Genomic DNA, 16,902 nt, shown 5'->3' on the forward strand with positions numbered 1-16,902 from the left:
GCAGAACGTATACACAGACATGCTGGGCCCTAGGACAGCTATAACTGCAGGCTGCCTTAGCTTGTTCTGGCTAGCTTTTAGTGCTGCCCTCAAGCTTGCTTGACTGTGCTCGCCAAGCCCGCGCCAACCACCTGGACACCTGCTTGCAGCAGGCAGGCAGGCACACAGGAGACACTCGCAAGATGAGCGGAGTGCGGCACAGAGGACACGGGCACTCAAGCACCTATGTGGTCTGGCAAAAAACCGCCTCTAGACCACAAGCAAATAGAGGCGAACGGCTGAGTTCCAAATCGAGGAAGGAGAAGGGACAAGGAAGGGATATTCACCTCGCTAGACACAGGCAATGTGGATGTAGTGGCCTGCAGGTCGCAGTGCAATTTTCAAGGTCATTCACTGGGCCCACAGTCGTCTCGAGAGTTACCAACCCTGTACTACTTGTTAATTACTCCAAACCCGCAGCACTTAACACATCTAGCACATGTGTCTTGGAATGACAGACAAATTTTCACTACATAAGAACTAGTTCTCACAACACCGAAGGTACGGCCGGAACACTGTAGAACGTTCACAAAGGCATTCTGGGATTCAGAACAGATGTAGCCTTGGCCTTCACTGGCTGGCTTGGAGCGCTGTTTGGCCTGGATCAGCTAAACTCGCCCTTATCCCATATGTAGATAATGGCGACGAGTTAAGGGATACCGGTGAATAGGAAAGTCGAGGAAGGGACATTCACCTCACTAGACGGTTTAGAAAGACACGTAAGCAAACACTATAACATATTTATTAGAAAACGTTTCGGTCCTGGGACCTTGATCACTTCTAACATACAGAGGTAGAAAGACATTATGTATATAGGCGGAGAGTGAGATGTGACGCACGTGACCTGAGGAATGTCATAAGAACATAAGAATGGAGGAACACTGTAGAAGGCCTACTGGCCCATGCGAGGCAGGTCCTTATCAAAACAACCTCTACCTATGATGAGGACGGGTAGACGATGAAATCATGTGACTCCTGTGTTGTTGGGTTGGTGCTGCTTAAGTATCATGTATGCCAATGTTTTTGAAATTTTGTAGTTTCCAGTGTTGCGTTCTATAGTGTCGGTGACGGCGATTAGTGAGGCTTCTAGGCACCGTCGGCGTCTGAGGTCTGGTTCGGTGAGAACGAGTTGTGCCTCGTTCCATTTCATCAAATGCCCCGTGGAGTCTCTATGGAGGACACAGGCGTACCTTACATCATCTCTGTTAGAGGCATTTCGATGCTCATTCAGGCGGACTGCAAGATCTCTGCCTGTCTCACCTGCATTCTTCTTCTAGAAAACAAGGGCTGGAGATGCGAAGAGCTCTCAAGAAGAAGCCAAGCACTAAAAGAGGAGTCCTCATTGGCTTCTTCTTGAGAGCTCTTCGCATCTCCAGCCCTTGTTTTCTAGAAGAAGAATGCACTTACATAACACAAGCCTTTACACGTCTTCAGTTCCCATCTTTCTTCATCCGAGATTGTAGACTCAAGGCACAAGCTATCCTCAACAAACCGCCCATGGAACAGCCCCCTAAACAGTTCATAGTACTCCCATGTGGCGATGTTGCCACGAATACTCGCCGGGCACTTGCTATGAGTAACATCAACGTTTCCACCATAAACACATCATCTATCAAAGACCTCACTACGAAACGCAGCCCCACACCTCTAACTTCTACAGCAGGCGTCTACACTATCCCCTGTGGGTTCTGTCCCAAGAAATATGTAGGTGAGACAGGCAGAGATCTTGCAGTCCGCCTGAATGAGCATCGAAATGCCTCTAACAGAGACGATGTAAGGTACGCCTGTGTCCTCCACAGAGACTCCACGGGGCATTTGATGAAATGGAACGAGGCACAACTCGTTCTCACCGAACCAGACCTCAGACGCCGACGGTGCCTAGAAGCCTCACTAATCGCCGTCACCGACACTATAGAACGCAACACTGGAAACTACAAAATTTCAAAAACATTGGCATACATGATACTTAAGCAGCACCAACCCAACAACACAGGAGTCACATGATTTCATCGTCTACCCGTCCTCATCATAGGTAGAGGTTGTTTTGATAAGGACCTGCCTCGCATGGGCCAGTAGGCCTTCTACAGTGTTCCTCCATTCTTATGTTCTTATGACATTCCTCAGGTCACGTGCGTCACATCTCACTCTCCGCCTATATATATAATGTCTTTCTACCTCTGTAAGTTAGAAGTGATCAAGGTCCCAGGACCGAAACGTTTTCTAATAAATATGTTATAGTGTTTGCTTACGTGTCTTTCTAAACCAACTTGTCGGTATTTATTACCAAGGTTTATACCACCTCACTAGACACACGCAGTATGAGTGTAAGTGGCATGCGGGTCTTATAGTGCCATTTTCAAGGTCACTCAGCAGGCCAGACATTCCTCACTCATTTTAAGCCTACGTAGGTACTGATGGTAGCACAATGTTCTAAGTCAGCGTAATCCACTCATGCAAATAGTTACAACAAATCTGCAGCACTTGCGGAACTCACATATTCGAGTACCAGCGGGGCAGCAAAATACACCTCTACACTGCACGTCGTTGATAGAGGCAAACGGCTGAGTTTAAAGGCGGAGAGTTGGGGATACAGGAGAACAGCAGGGGTAACTGAGCACGCACATTCGCCTTTTTTCACATAGTCAATATGGGCGAAAGTCTCAGGCAGGTGATGCAGTGCCTCGCTCAAGGTCACAGGCTGAGGCAGACTTCTCAAGAGTTACCAAACACTGCAATACTCGTACAGATTGTTACTCACTCCAAACTTGCAGAACTTCTAGCACACGTGTCTTGGAGTGAAAGACGAATTTTCAGTGTGTGGACACCTGGGTTACCAACTCACGTAGGACTGCACACTCGTCGTTATTCCTCAGGTTGGTAAAGCGATGAGTTGTGAGCATTTTGAGAGGCACGAGTAGCAGTGGACTAGCAAAATTCGCCTCTACACTGTATGTTGATAGAGGCGAAAGGCTGAGGTCAAATGAAAGGCAGAGGGGAAGCAGAGGCCTGTGAGGGCCTTTGCAAAAACGAAAACTATTTCCAGTGTTTCACTAGGTATATCCTTAGTCACAGCTCGCTTGATTCTTGCCAACAAAGAATCACTAGTTAATAATCTTGAGGTTAGTGATGAGCTTGGGGAAAGCGATCACAAATCACTTAGTTTCAATATATCATAGAATTACTCAGATAACTGCAGTCAAGGCGCTGTCCCAGATTTCCACTTGGCCGACTTCATGGGTATGAGAAATTACCTGGGTGGGCTAAACTGGGATGACCTTACTATGTGTCAGGTAGGTAGGGTTGGTTGCCAGTATGACGTATTTCAGAGCATAGTGCTAGCTGCCCAAACGACTTTTGTCCCGAGTACAGAAATTAGATCTAACAAAAATTATCCCAAATGGATCAACAATAGATTAAAACATCTCAATGGTCAAAAGAGAGGTATACATAGGCGTATCAAAAGAGGGGAAGGGCAGTTAAGAAATTAACATATTCAATTAAAGAGAGAAATAAAAAAAGGAATAAGAAGAGCAAAAAAGGATTATGAGGCTAAAGTCACAAGGGATTCTAAGACTAACCCAAAAGGGTTCTTTCAGGTATACAGAAGTAAGATTAGGGACAAGATAGGACCACTTAAGAGTAACTCAGGTCAGATCACTGACAGTGATAAGGATATGTGTGAATTTTTCAATACCAACTTCCTCTCAGTTTTTACTCAGGAAGATACTAGCGAAATTCCAGAAATAATAAATTATGTAGAACAGGACGATAATAAACTATGCACGATTGCAGTAACTAGTGACGTGGTCCTCAGACAAATAGAGAAATTAAAACCTAACAAATCCCCAGGCCCTGATGAACTGTTTGCAAAGGTTTTAATTAAAGGAATGTAGAGGAACTTAGCATACCTTTGGCTAATTTTTTCAATATATCACTACAAACTGACGTAGTGCCAGACAAGTGGAAAATGATAAATGTAATACCTATTTACGAGGCAGGTGACAGGTCCTCAGCTTCGGACTATAGACCTTAAGCCTTACCTCCATAGTTGGTAAATTTATGGAATCAGTAGTTGCCGAAGCAATTCGTAACCATCTTGAAAGGCATAAATTGATTAATGAATCTCAACACGGTTTTACAAAATGGCGTTTCTGTCTTACGAATTTACTAACTTTCTTCACTAAGGTATTTGAGGAGGTAGATCATGGTATTGAATATGATATTGTGTATATGGACTTCTGTAAGGCTTTCGATAGAGTTCCACATCAGAGGCTGTTGAGAAAATTTAAGGCACACGGAAGAGGAGAAATTTTTTCCTGGGTAGAGGCATTGTTGACAAATAGGCAACAAAGAGTTTGCATAAATGGGGAGAAATCAAAATGGGGGCACGTCACAAGTGGTGTTCCACAGGGGTCAGTGTTGGGCCCGTTGTTGTTCACAATTTACATAAACGACGTAGATGAGGGAATAAATAGCGACATAAGCAAATTTGCTGATGACACCAAAATAGGCTGTCCAATTTATACTAATGAGGACATTAGAGCACTCCAGGATGATTTGAATAGACTGATGTAGTGGTTGGAGAAGTGGCAGATGCAGTTTAATATGGACAAATGTAAAGTTCTAAATGTGGTTAATAGTTTTGAAAACCGACAAGTTGAAGAATTGAGACACTTGTGCAATACATGGGAATCTTTATTGAAGAAATGTTTCGCCACACAGTGGCTTCATCAGTCCAAGATTCCCTTGTATTTGTCATTTCATTGTTCCCTCAACAATAACAAGCCGTCCAGGGCCCTTGCCAGTGAACCTACCCCAAAACATCTCCTTAGGTGCCCACTGCAGCCAGCTTTCTGGCAATTTTGCCATCTTCAAGGAGCCTTTCTTGAGCAGTTAAGAATTAACATTTACACCAGCTGAAGCAAAATCTTTTCTGGTTTTCTTAGGATCCTTCACACTGTTCCTTATGATAACCTTGTCATTGTGAGGTGTTGTTTTGCATTTTCGTCACATCTTCCTCAAAGGAGTGCTCCACACTCTCCAGTGTCATCAGCTCTCTTCAGAATCCAACCAACAGTAGACTTTACTAGGCACTTTCTGAGGCCAAATTGGGGTGTTTCGTCCTGAATTTGTAATAGGAACCTGTGTTAGTATCTCCCTGCTGAAGAATTGGGACAGGAAATTTGCGGGACCTCAAAAGTTATGTATGGATGGCGGGAGATGAATGCGGACATCACTTACAGGGAAGTGCACCATTAGTCCTTGCATTTAGATCTCTAACTGGCCAGTGTAGGGTTTAGGTGTTAGGTAGACATTGTGGTGTGATCCATCTACAGTAATTAAACGGTAAGTGGTAATACAAAGTTCTTTTCTAATAACACTATTGTATTATATGTATTGCACTAATAGTTATATTTTTGTGTACACAGCAAGTAAACCAAAATAACATACAGTCCACATAACTTTAATTACCAGAGTAGCTGGTTTTAATATTATAATTATTAATTTAATGTTAGGTCTGACTTTTTGTGAGAGTGGTGAAAAGGTGGGCAGTTGAAGGAGATGCAATTCAGTGACCTACTGTGACTAAGTCCCACTTACCTCAGCCAAATTATTTGCAGGTAATAATTCAAGTAAGGCCTTGTAAGCCTCATTCAAGTGATTTTTTCATATAATAATAATAATTATTATAATAAAAAAGAAGCACTGGGCTCTGGTGGCCTGGTGATTAACGCTCTCGCTTCACACGGTGAGGGCCTGGGTTCGATTCCCAGCCAGAGTAGAAACATTGGACGTGTTTCTTTCCACCTGTTGTCTATGTTCCCCATCAGTAAAATGGGTACCTGGGTGTTAGTCGACTGGTGTGGGTCGCATCCTGGGACACTGACCTAAGGAGGCCTGGTCACAGACCGGGCCGCGGGGGCGTTGACCCCCGGAACTCTCTCCAGGTAAACTCCAGGAACCACAAGGGCTATATATACAGTGCTGCTATAATAATAATAATAAATGACTTAAATTTGTCAACTCGAGACATAAATATATTCATACATTTAATAATAATTAATTATTCTACATGAATAAAAAGGTATTCTCTCTCTAATGGCAACACTGTGACCCTTACAAGTTTAGTGCTTGGTTATGACTTGTAATAATAATATAATAATAGTTTCCAATGAAATCTAATGTAATAATAATTATTAATGAACATTAAATTCTGAAGATGATAACTTAGTTTAATATGTTTATTATGCACCCCATACCCATCCTGTGGGCGGTAGTCAAAAGATTACAGAGATACATAATGGGTCCAGCGACTGGGACTCAAAGTTTTGATGGCTGAGCAAGTTACAGAGGTAATGAATTCACAATTTACAAAGGTAATGAACTCCAGGTAGGTCTAGTCACAATCATGACAAGTTACAAAGGTATTAACAGATTATAGAGGTACACAATGGGTCCAGGGACTGGGCCCCAAAGTTTTGATGGCTGAACTAGGTACAAGGTAATGAACTCACAAGTTACAAAGGTAATGAATACTGTAAGAATGGTTACTTGCGTTTATACATGGCTACAATCATGAACAAATTTTAGAGTAATGAGCAATTCACACTTCCACACCCGGTCACAACTGTAGTGAGTTATTGGTGCAAATATTGATTGTTGAGTCACACACACACACACACACACACACACACACACACACACACACACACACACACACACACACACACACACACACACACACACACACACACACACACACACAGAGGACCTAGTAGCACTCAGTGAAAAGGCGGGGGCCAGGAGCTGAGTCTCGACCCCTGCAACCTCAATTAGGTGAGTACACACATACACACACGCATGCACGCGCACGCATGCACACATGCACACACACATGCACACACACATGCACACACATGCACACACACATGCACACACACATGCACACACACATGCACACACACATGCACACACACATGCACACACATGCACACACACACGCACACACATGCACACACACATGCACAAACATGCACACACACACGCACACACATGCACACACGCACACACACACGCACACACACGCACACACGCACACACGCACACATGCACACACACGCACACACACATGCATGCACATACAACAGGCCAAGTGTCTAATCGACATGTGCCTAGGACCAGATGGTAACTAACACACACACACACACACACACATAAACACACACACACACACACACACACACACACACACATACACAAACTCATACACACACACACACACACACACACACACACTCATACACACACACACACACACGCACACTCATACACATACACACGCACACACAAACACACACACAAACACACATGCACACACACACACACACACACAGGAGCTTGGACTCGACCCCTGCAATCTCAACTAGGTGAGTGCACACACACACACACACACACACACACACACACACACACACACACACACAGGAAGCAGATGGAGACTCAGTGGGAGGAGGAAAGGGCGAGGTCAGTTTTTGTGTACGGGCTCCAAGAAGCCAAGGGGGCCAACTTTGAAGAAATAAAACAGGAGGAGAAAAAAATGATTGAAGGCATCATGAAAACAATAGGGGAGGGCAATATGACCCAGGTGACAAATTTTCAGAGAATTGGGTGGTTTGCGAGTGGAAGGATACGGCCTGTCAGAGTAACTTTCAAGGAAGAATCAGTTCGAACCAGGATTCTGCAAGAGAAAGCAAGACTGAGGGACAAAGAGGGGTACCAGAGAGTATACCTCGACTGCGACAGAACACAAGAAGAAAGGACTACACTGAAAGAGAGGGTACAGAGACGCAAGGAGGAACGAGAAGCAATGAAAATGAGCAGGACCCAGACACAGGAGGAAGGGCAAACACACCCCACAGAGTCTCCCACCAAAAGACTCCACCCGCGACATTCCCAACGCAACTGAGCAACCTATACTACAACCCACTCACTGTTCCCTCTGCCACCAACCCCCATATCACAAACCTCACCCCAACAGCTGTCCCTTATGGCATTCTGACCCCACCCCCATCAACACAAACCCCACCTACACCACAGCCCCATATAGGCCCCCACCAAGGCTCTCGCTCCCCCAACCCCAATATTCTTGCATGACCACAATGATAGAAAAGAAACTAAAGGTTTGGTACACAAACGCGGATGGAATAACGAATAAACATGAGGAGTGGAATGAAAGAATCAGTGAAAAATCCCCAGACATCATAGCAGTCACAGAAACAAAACTCGCTGAGACAATAACAGACACAATCTTCCCAACAGGATATCAGATCCTGAGGAAAGATAGAAGGAGTAGAGGGGGAGGAGGGGTTGCACTGCTCATAAAACACCAATGGGGATTTGAGGAAATGGAAGGCATGGACATGATTGGAGAAAGAGACTACATTGTAGGTACAATTCAGTCCGGAGAACATAAAGTAGTCATTGGAGTGATGTATAACCCACCACAGAACTGCAGGAGGCCAAGAGAGGAGTACGAAGAAAACAACAGGGTGATGGTGGACACACTGGCTGAGGTGGCAAGAAGAGCTCACTCGAGCAGAGCAAAGTTACTGGTAATGGGTGATTTCAACCACAGGGAGATCGACTGGGAAAACCTGGAGCCACATGGGGGTCCCGAAACATGGAGAGCCAAGATGATGGATGTGGTACTTGAAAACCTCATGCATCAACATGTCAGGGACACAACCAGAGAGAGAGGGGAGGATGAGCCAGCAAGACTGGATTTTGTGTTCACCCTGAGCAGTTCAGACATTGAGGACATCACTTACGAGAGGCCCCTTGGAGCTAGCGATCATGTGGTTCTGAGTTTTGACTATATAGTCGAGTTACAAGTGGAGAAGGTAACAGGAACTGAAGGGGACAGGCCAAACTATAAAAGGGGGGACTACACAGGTATGAGAAACTTCCTGCAGGAGGTTCAGTGGGACAGAGAAATTGTAGGAAAATCAGTAAACGAGATGATGGAATATGTGGCAACAAAGTGCAAGGAGGCAGAGGAAAGTTTTGTTCCCAAGGGAAACAGAAATAATAGGAAGACCAAAACGAGTCCTTGGTTTACCCGAAGGTGTAGGGAGGCAAAAACTAAGTGCAACAGAGAATGGAAAAGGTACAGGAGGCATAGGACCCAGGAAAACAAGGAGATTAGTAGAAGAGCCAGAAACGAGTATGCGCAGATAAGGAGGGAGGCCCAGCGACAGTATGAAAACATAGCATCGAAAGTCAAATCTGACCCGAAACTGCTGTATGGCCACATTAGGAGGAAGACAACAGTCAAGGACCAGGTGATAAGGCTGAGGAAAGAAGGTGGAGAACTCACAAGAAACGATCAAGAGGTATGTGAGGAGCTCAACACGAGATTTAAGGAAGTATTTACAGTAGAGACAGGAAGGACTCTGGGGGGACAGACCAGATGGGGACACCAGCAAGGAATACACCAACAAGTGTTGGACGACATACATACAGATGAGGAGGAGGTGAAGAAACTGCTAAGGGACATCGATACCTCAAAGGCAATGGGACCGGACAACATCTCTCCGTGGGTCCTTAGAGAGGGAGCAGATATGTTGTGCATGCCACTTACCACAATCTTCAACACATCCCTGGAAACTGGGCAACTACCTGAGGTATGGAAGACGGCAAATGTAGTTCCCATTTTCAAAAAAGGAGACAGAAAAGAGGCACTAAACTATAGACCTGTGTCATTGACGTGTATAGTATGCAAAATTATGGAGAAGATTATCAGGAGGAGAGTGGTGGAGCACCTGGAACGGAACAGGAGTATAAATGCCAACCAGCACGGATTCACGGAAGGCAAATCCAGTGTCACAAACCTTCTGGAGTTTTATGATAAAATAACAGAAGTAAGACAAGAGAGAGAGGGGTGGGTTGATTGCATCTTCTTGGACTGCAAGAAGGCCTTTGACACAGTTCCTCACAAGAGATTAGTGCAGAAGCTAGAGCATCAGGCGCATATAACAGGAAGGGCACTGCAATGGATCAGAGAATACCTGACAGGGAGGCAACAACGAGTCATGGTACGTAATGATGTATCACAGTGGGCACCTGTGACGAGCGGGGTCCCACAGGGGTCGGTCCTAGGACCAGTGCTATTTTTGATATATGTGAACGACATGACGGAAGGGTTAGACTCAGAAGTGTCCCTGTTTGCAGATGATGTGAAGTTAATGAGGAGAATTAAATCTGATGAGGACCAGGCAGGACTTCAAAGAGACCTGGACAGACTGGACACCTGGTCCAGCAAATGGCTTCTCGAATTTAATCCTGCCAAATGCAAAGTCATGAAGATAGGGGAAGGGCACAGAAGACCACAGACAGAGTATAGGCTAGGTGGCCAAAGACTGCAAACCTCACTCAAGGAGAAAGATCTTGGGGTGAGTATAACACCGAGCATGTCTCCGGAAGCACACATCAATCAGATAACTGCTGCAGCATATGGGCGCCTGGCAAACCTGAGAACAGCATTCCGATACCTTAGTAAGGAATCATTCAAGACACTGTACACCGTGTATGTCAGGCCCATACTGGAGTATGCAGCACCTGTTTGGAACCCGCACTTGATAAAGCACGTCAAGAAACTAGAGAAAGTACAAAGGTTTGCGACAAGGTTAGTTCCAGAGCTAAGGGGAATGTCCTATGAAGAAAGATTAAGGGAAATCGGCCTGACGACACTGGAGGACAGGAGGGTCAGGGGAGACATGATAACGACATATAAAATACTGCGTGGAATAGACAAGGTGGACAAAGACAGGATGTTCCAGGGAGGGGACACAGAAACAAGAGGCCACAATTGGAAGTTGAAGACACAAATGAGTCAGAGAGATAGTAGGAAGTATTTCTTCAGTCATAGAGTTGTAAGGCAGTGGAATAGCCTAGAAAATGACGTAGTGGAGGCAGGAACCATACACAGTTTTAAGACGAGGTTTGATAAAGCTCATGGAGCGGGGAGAGAGAGGGCCTAGTAGCAACCGGTGAAGAGGCGGGGCCAGGAGCTAGGACTCGACCCCTGCAACCACAAATAAGTGAGTACAAATAGGTGAGTACACACACACACACACACACACACACACATGCACATATGTGGTAATGCTTTATTTACAGCTAGCAAAGTCAGGGTATTTCTCCAGAATGGTCTGTAATATACCACTGTGGATAAAATACTTAGCCATTTCTTGAACATTTCTGAGTGAGTTGTTTCTAAATTCATTAATTTAATCACACTCCAGTACATAATGACGCAAGGTGTGACAATATATTGTCCATCTGGCAAAGTTTACATTTCGTTTGGTCTACATCTTGTGGTGGTGATTTAACCTGCCAAAGATACTTGTAACCCAGCCGGAGCCGGGCAGTAGTGACATCCAAGAGTCTGCTTATTTTGTTGGATGCACCACAGACATGTGGCTCCTCCTGCATGATAGAATGATGATAGATGGACTCACTGGTGTCAATCTCCCTGAGCATTAAGTCCATAAAATTCAGTTGAAGTTCTTTTCGTATTATTGTTCTCAAACTACTACCTGACAAGCCAAGATTGTAATCTACTCCCTCTTTGAAAGCATACAGCTTAGCCAGTTTATCAGTTCTATCATGCATCTGAAGACCAATGTGAGATGGAATCCACAGCATGTGCACGCTGACTCCACTGTCCACAATCCTACCATACCTGTGTCTGGCTTCTGACACAAGCATGCCACAATTTATGCTTAATGAGTTGAGAGCATTTATGGATGACAGAGAATCAGTTACAATTAAACTGTCAATCTTTGATACATAGATGCATTTCAGTGCAAGGAGTATGGCAAACAGTTCTGTCTGAAGGGTAGAGGCCCAATTATTGATGCGTGCTCCAATTTCTTTAAGAGAGCCATCACTCTGTACGACAACAGCAGCACTACCAGCTGCACCAGTGGATTGGTGAACAGAACCATCAGCGTAAATAATTTGCGAGAGTGTGTGCTGTGTGACTAAGTTATCAATACAGCTTAAGGCCTCATATTTGGCTTCAAGGCGAAGTTTTGGTTGTGATTTAAGAAGTAGTTTGGGGGGAAATGGAGGAATGGTAGTTTGGAATGGGGTAATATTCCATGGAGCGGAGAAGTGCCGCTGTTGCCTTACTTGACATAGATCATGTATCTGATTCATGCGGAAGTCGGTTCCAGTTTTTTCGATACATCTAGAGGAGTGTTCACCAGTGCTGAGGAAAGTTTGGAGGGCTTCTGTGCAGGGGTTTGAATGAGCTTGCCTGAGCATATTAACCCCAATTAGGATATTTCTTTCAGTAACACGATCTCTGATGCTTGGAATATCAAGTTCTTTTTGCACATTTAAAATTTTGGCAGTACGAGGGCATCCTAAAATGATCCTCATTGCTTCGTTCTGCAGTTTTTCCAGCCCTCCAAGCTTCCAGTCAGACACAAGAGCAAGTAGTGGCGCAGCATAATCAACCAATGATCTAATATAAGCAAGATACATCATTTTCACAATTTTAACATTAGCACCATACCTGGGGTGAAGCCCTGCCACAACTCTAAAGTGCTCTTAGTCTTTCTTTGTATTGGCGACAAAGTCTTGTTACAACAGGTCCAAGTAGTGGAACCTCAAAGCCTCGATACCTGTATCTGCTTACATATTCTAGAAGAGACCCATCATGCAATTGAATCTGACGAACTGTGCCTCTCTGTCGAGGAGGACGCCTATTGAGTATCTTTGTTTTATCAGTAGAGATTATCAACCCCAGGTCCTGACACGAGGCTACTACATGATCAAGAATGTGATGAATGGTTTGAAAAACCGACAAGTTGAAGATTGAGACACTTATGCAGCATATGGGAATCTTTATTCAGGAAACGTTTCGCCACACAGTGGCTTCATCAGTCCAATACAAAGAGGAAGGCGTAAGGAGAGGAGGAGAATGAGGTAATCAGTCCCTCAACCTGGAGTCGATGTGTTCAGTCCATCAATCTTGTAGATTGATGGACTGAACACATCGACTCCAGGTTGAGGGACTGATTACCTCATTCTCCTCCTCTCCTTACGCCTTCCTCTTTGTATTGGACTGATGAAGCCACTGTGTGGCGAAACGTTTCCTGAATAAAGATTCCCATATGCTGCATAAGTGTCTCAATTTTCATGATCAAGAATGTTTTGGGTGTTGGAGAATCCGGTGGTGTGAATCATTATGTCATCAGCAAAACTAATCACAAAATGATGGGGCTGACTAGGCATAGCATTAAGTAATGCATTAATTAGAATATTGAAGAGTGTGGGACTGAGCACACCTCCCTGTGGGGTTCCTAATTCAAAGTCTTTAGTTACACTTCTATGTCCCTGGAACAACACAGACGATTTTCTGTTGGACAGGTAACCTTTAATCCATTCTGGCAAGTTCACTAATGATTACATGTCGGCTGGCTACATCGAAAGCGGATTTAAGGTCAAGGAAGGTAGTGTATGAGCTGTCAGTGTGCAGAGTGAGAAAGGTGGTAATGCAATGATGCACACTCCTTCCATGCATGAAACCATGTAACCGGGGAGACAAAAATTGTTTGATTCTGTACATGAGACGATTAAGAATCATTCTCTCAAATGTTTTACACAAGCAGCTAGTAAGAGATATTGGGCGAAATGCATTTTGTTGATTGGGCTTAGGAATTGGAATGATGAGGCTGTTGGTCCAAGGTTGAGGGAGCTCCCCAGTTACATAGCTCATGTTATATAATTCAAGTAATGGATTACCTGGTACTCGACACAGCAATCTGAGTATGTTGTAATACCATCCTCACCAGGCGACGTGGAGTTGCCCTTAGTTAGTGATAAGATAAGATAAGATTTCGTTCGGATTTTTAACCCCGGAGGGTTAGCCAACCAGGATAACCCAAGAAAGTCAGTGCGTCATCGAGGACTAACTTATTTCCATTGGGGTCCTTAATTTTGTCCCCCAGGATGCGACCCACACCATATTTGTCATTTAATTTTGCCTGTGTGGTACTGGGAAGATTGTCATAGCTAGATGTAGCAGCCCAAGCACTGACTAACTCTTTCGACCTATGCAAGGGATGAGGGTGCGCGATCTGCCCAGTTCTGATAACCATGTTTCATAAGTCGGTTTAGCATTTAATATTATTATGAAGCTTCAGACAGCGGTGATGGCCCTCACGGGTTTAGCGCTTAATTTTATTATGAATTTCACAGCAGTTTTCTTATGCATGAAGATGTGCTAGATCATAACATTAAAAAAATATTAGATCCTGAATAAGGTTATGTTTTTAACAAAATGGAACAGACCAGGCCTTGCACAGTACAGTAAAAAATAGAACACTTTCTATAAATAAGACCCAGGAGCACTGAGAGCGTGAGGCTATTCATAAGCACCCCTCAAGGAAGGTTCCTTGATGTTGGTGAGGGGCTCTTGATTTAGGGAATTGGATCTGAGCTCCAGTTCCCCGAATTAAGCCTGAATGCCTTCCACATCCCCCCCCCCCCAGGCGCTGTATAATCCTCCGGGTTTAGCGCTTCCCCCTTGATTATAATAATAATAATATTCATAAGCAACATTCTCAAGTTATTGCACAGAAAAACAACAATTCCCACTTTTCAAAGTACGTGTATGATTAGCAAATTTGATCTTACACAAGATAAAACTATATTGAACCTTCTTGGTTAGGTGCACTATCACTGTGGGTTTAAAGCCGTTCAAAAAGAGGCATTTTCAAGTTACTTCATGGTTGCCAATATTTTGCTTTTATTAAAATGGGCAAAAACGGTACCAGCACAGCCTAATAACACTCCAGTCCTTCCTTTAGGTATAATAAACTTGCATATTATCTTAGAAGTTCATGAAGTAAATTATTTTTGAGTCAGAAAAACTGTCATTAAATGGATAAATGATAGAAATACCAGATAAATAACAAATACAGTGGAACCTCAACTTACGAATTTAATCCATTCCATTACCTTATTCGTATCCCAAATCAATTTTCCTCATTTATATTAATTGAAATGGCATTAATCCGTTCCAGCGGATTATTATAATCAAGGGGGAAGCGCTAAACCCGGAGGATTATACAGCGCCTGGGGGGGGGATGTGGAAGGCATTCAGGCTTAATTCGGGGAACTGGAGCACAGATCCAATTCCCTAAATCAAGAGCCCCTCACCAACATCAAGGAACCTTCCTTGAGGGGTCGTTCCAGCGGAATTCCTGCTCTCAGGAAGCATGACAAAATACTTCAATATGGCACTAATATCAACTCTATGGCTTATTTATCTATCACAGTTCATCTAATTTCACCATCACTCAAGGAATGCACAACATGTGCATCAATGTCATGTTCAGCATTTCATCGATGTCAGCTTCCTGTAACTCCATCAGCACACAGTCAAGATGAGTAAATAGAATTGTCAAACTTACTGCATGGGTATGTTTATTGTTAGTGAGTTAGATTTGTGAAGGCCCTGCCAAGTATGGGCCAACAGGCCTGCTGCAGTGTTCCTCTTTTCTTATGTGCTTATGTTGATGAGTAGAACAGTCTGCCTAGTATGGTTATTGAGGCTAAAACCTTGGGTAGTTTCAAATTTTTGTTGGATAAATCCATGAGTGAGAGGGATTGGATGTGAGTGGGACTTGCACATGAGTAAATAGAATTATCAAAGCTTGTAGCACTGAAAATTGAGTTGGGCAAATATTCTGTTAGTGGGATGGATTGTGAAGGACCTGCCTAGTATGGGCCATCAGGCCTGTTGCAGTATTATTATTATTAGCTCATAATTATTATAATAATACGTATTATTATTATTATTAATTTAGGGAACTGGAGCACAGCTCCAATTCCCTAGATCAAGAGTTCCTTACCAAGGGGGAAGTTCGTATCCTGAAATTTCGTTCATATCCAGAAGCAAAAAAATTGACGGAGTGACTGTTCGTATCCTGAAAAATTCGCATGGTGGGGCATTCATAAGCCAAGGTTCCACTGTAAAATATAGATTCATATATCATGCCATCCAAAATGTCATAAATTTAAAGTTGGGAATAGTAATAATGAAACTAGCAATAGATAATGAGTTACTAAGAAAATACATGATAGTTATTATTGAAAGAATTAAAGGTATGACAGAGGCTTTAGGAAAGGTAGGGGATATGTAGACCAAGTGTAGATTATTTTCCAGTAAGGTAGGCCTTTGACAGGGATGCTTCATATCACCATGGCTGTTTAACATATTTATAAATGGGGTTGTGAAAGAAGTGAACACTAGGGTGTTGACAAGAGGTGTGGGATTAAAACATGCAAAATCTAATACAAAGTGGAAGTTGTCACAGTTGCTTTTTGCTGATGACACTGTGCTTTTGAGAGATTCTGCAGAGAAGTTGCAAAGGTCGGTGGATAAATTTGAGAGGGTATGTTAAAGGAAAGAAATTAAAAGTGAATGTAGTGAAAGAGTAAGGTGATGAGGGTAATAAATAATTTAGGTAATGGAAGACTGGATATCAGATTGGAAGAAGTATGGAGGAAGTGAATGTGTTTATATATTTGGGAGTGAACTTGTCTGCAGATGGGGTTATGAAAGACGAGGTGAACCATAGAACTGATGAGAGGAAAAAGGTGAGTAGTGCATCAAAGCATCTGTGGAGACAAAGAATGTTAGCAATCACTATCACCCTCTACAAAGGTAGGTAGTAGTAGTGGTAGGTGGTAGTAGTTGTGATGGTGGAAGCAGTTGTGATGGTGGTAGCAGTTGTGATGGTGGTAGCAGTTGTGATAGTGGTAGTGGTTGTGATGGTGGTAGTG

The sequence above is a fragment of the Cherax quadricarinatus genome, chromosome 15 (genome assembly GCF_038502225.1).
Source record: "Cherax quadricarinatus isolate ZL_2023a chromosome 15, ASM3850222v1, whole genome shotgun sequence".
NCBI lineage: Eukaryota > Metazoa > Arthropoda > Malacostraca > Decapoda > Parastacidae > Cherax > Cherax quadricarinatus.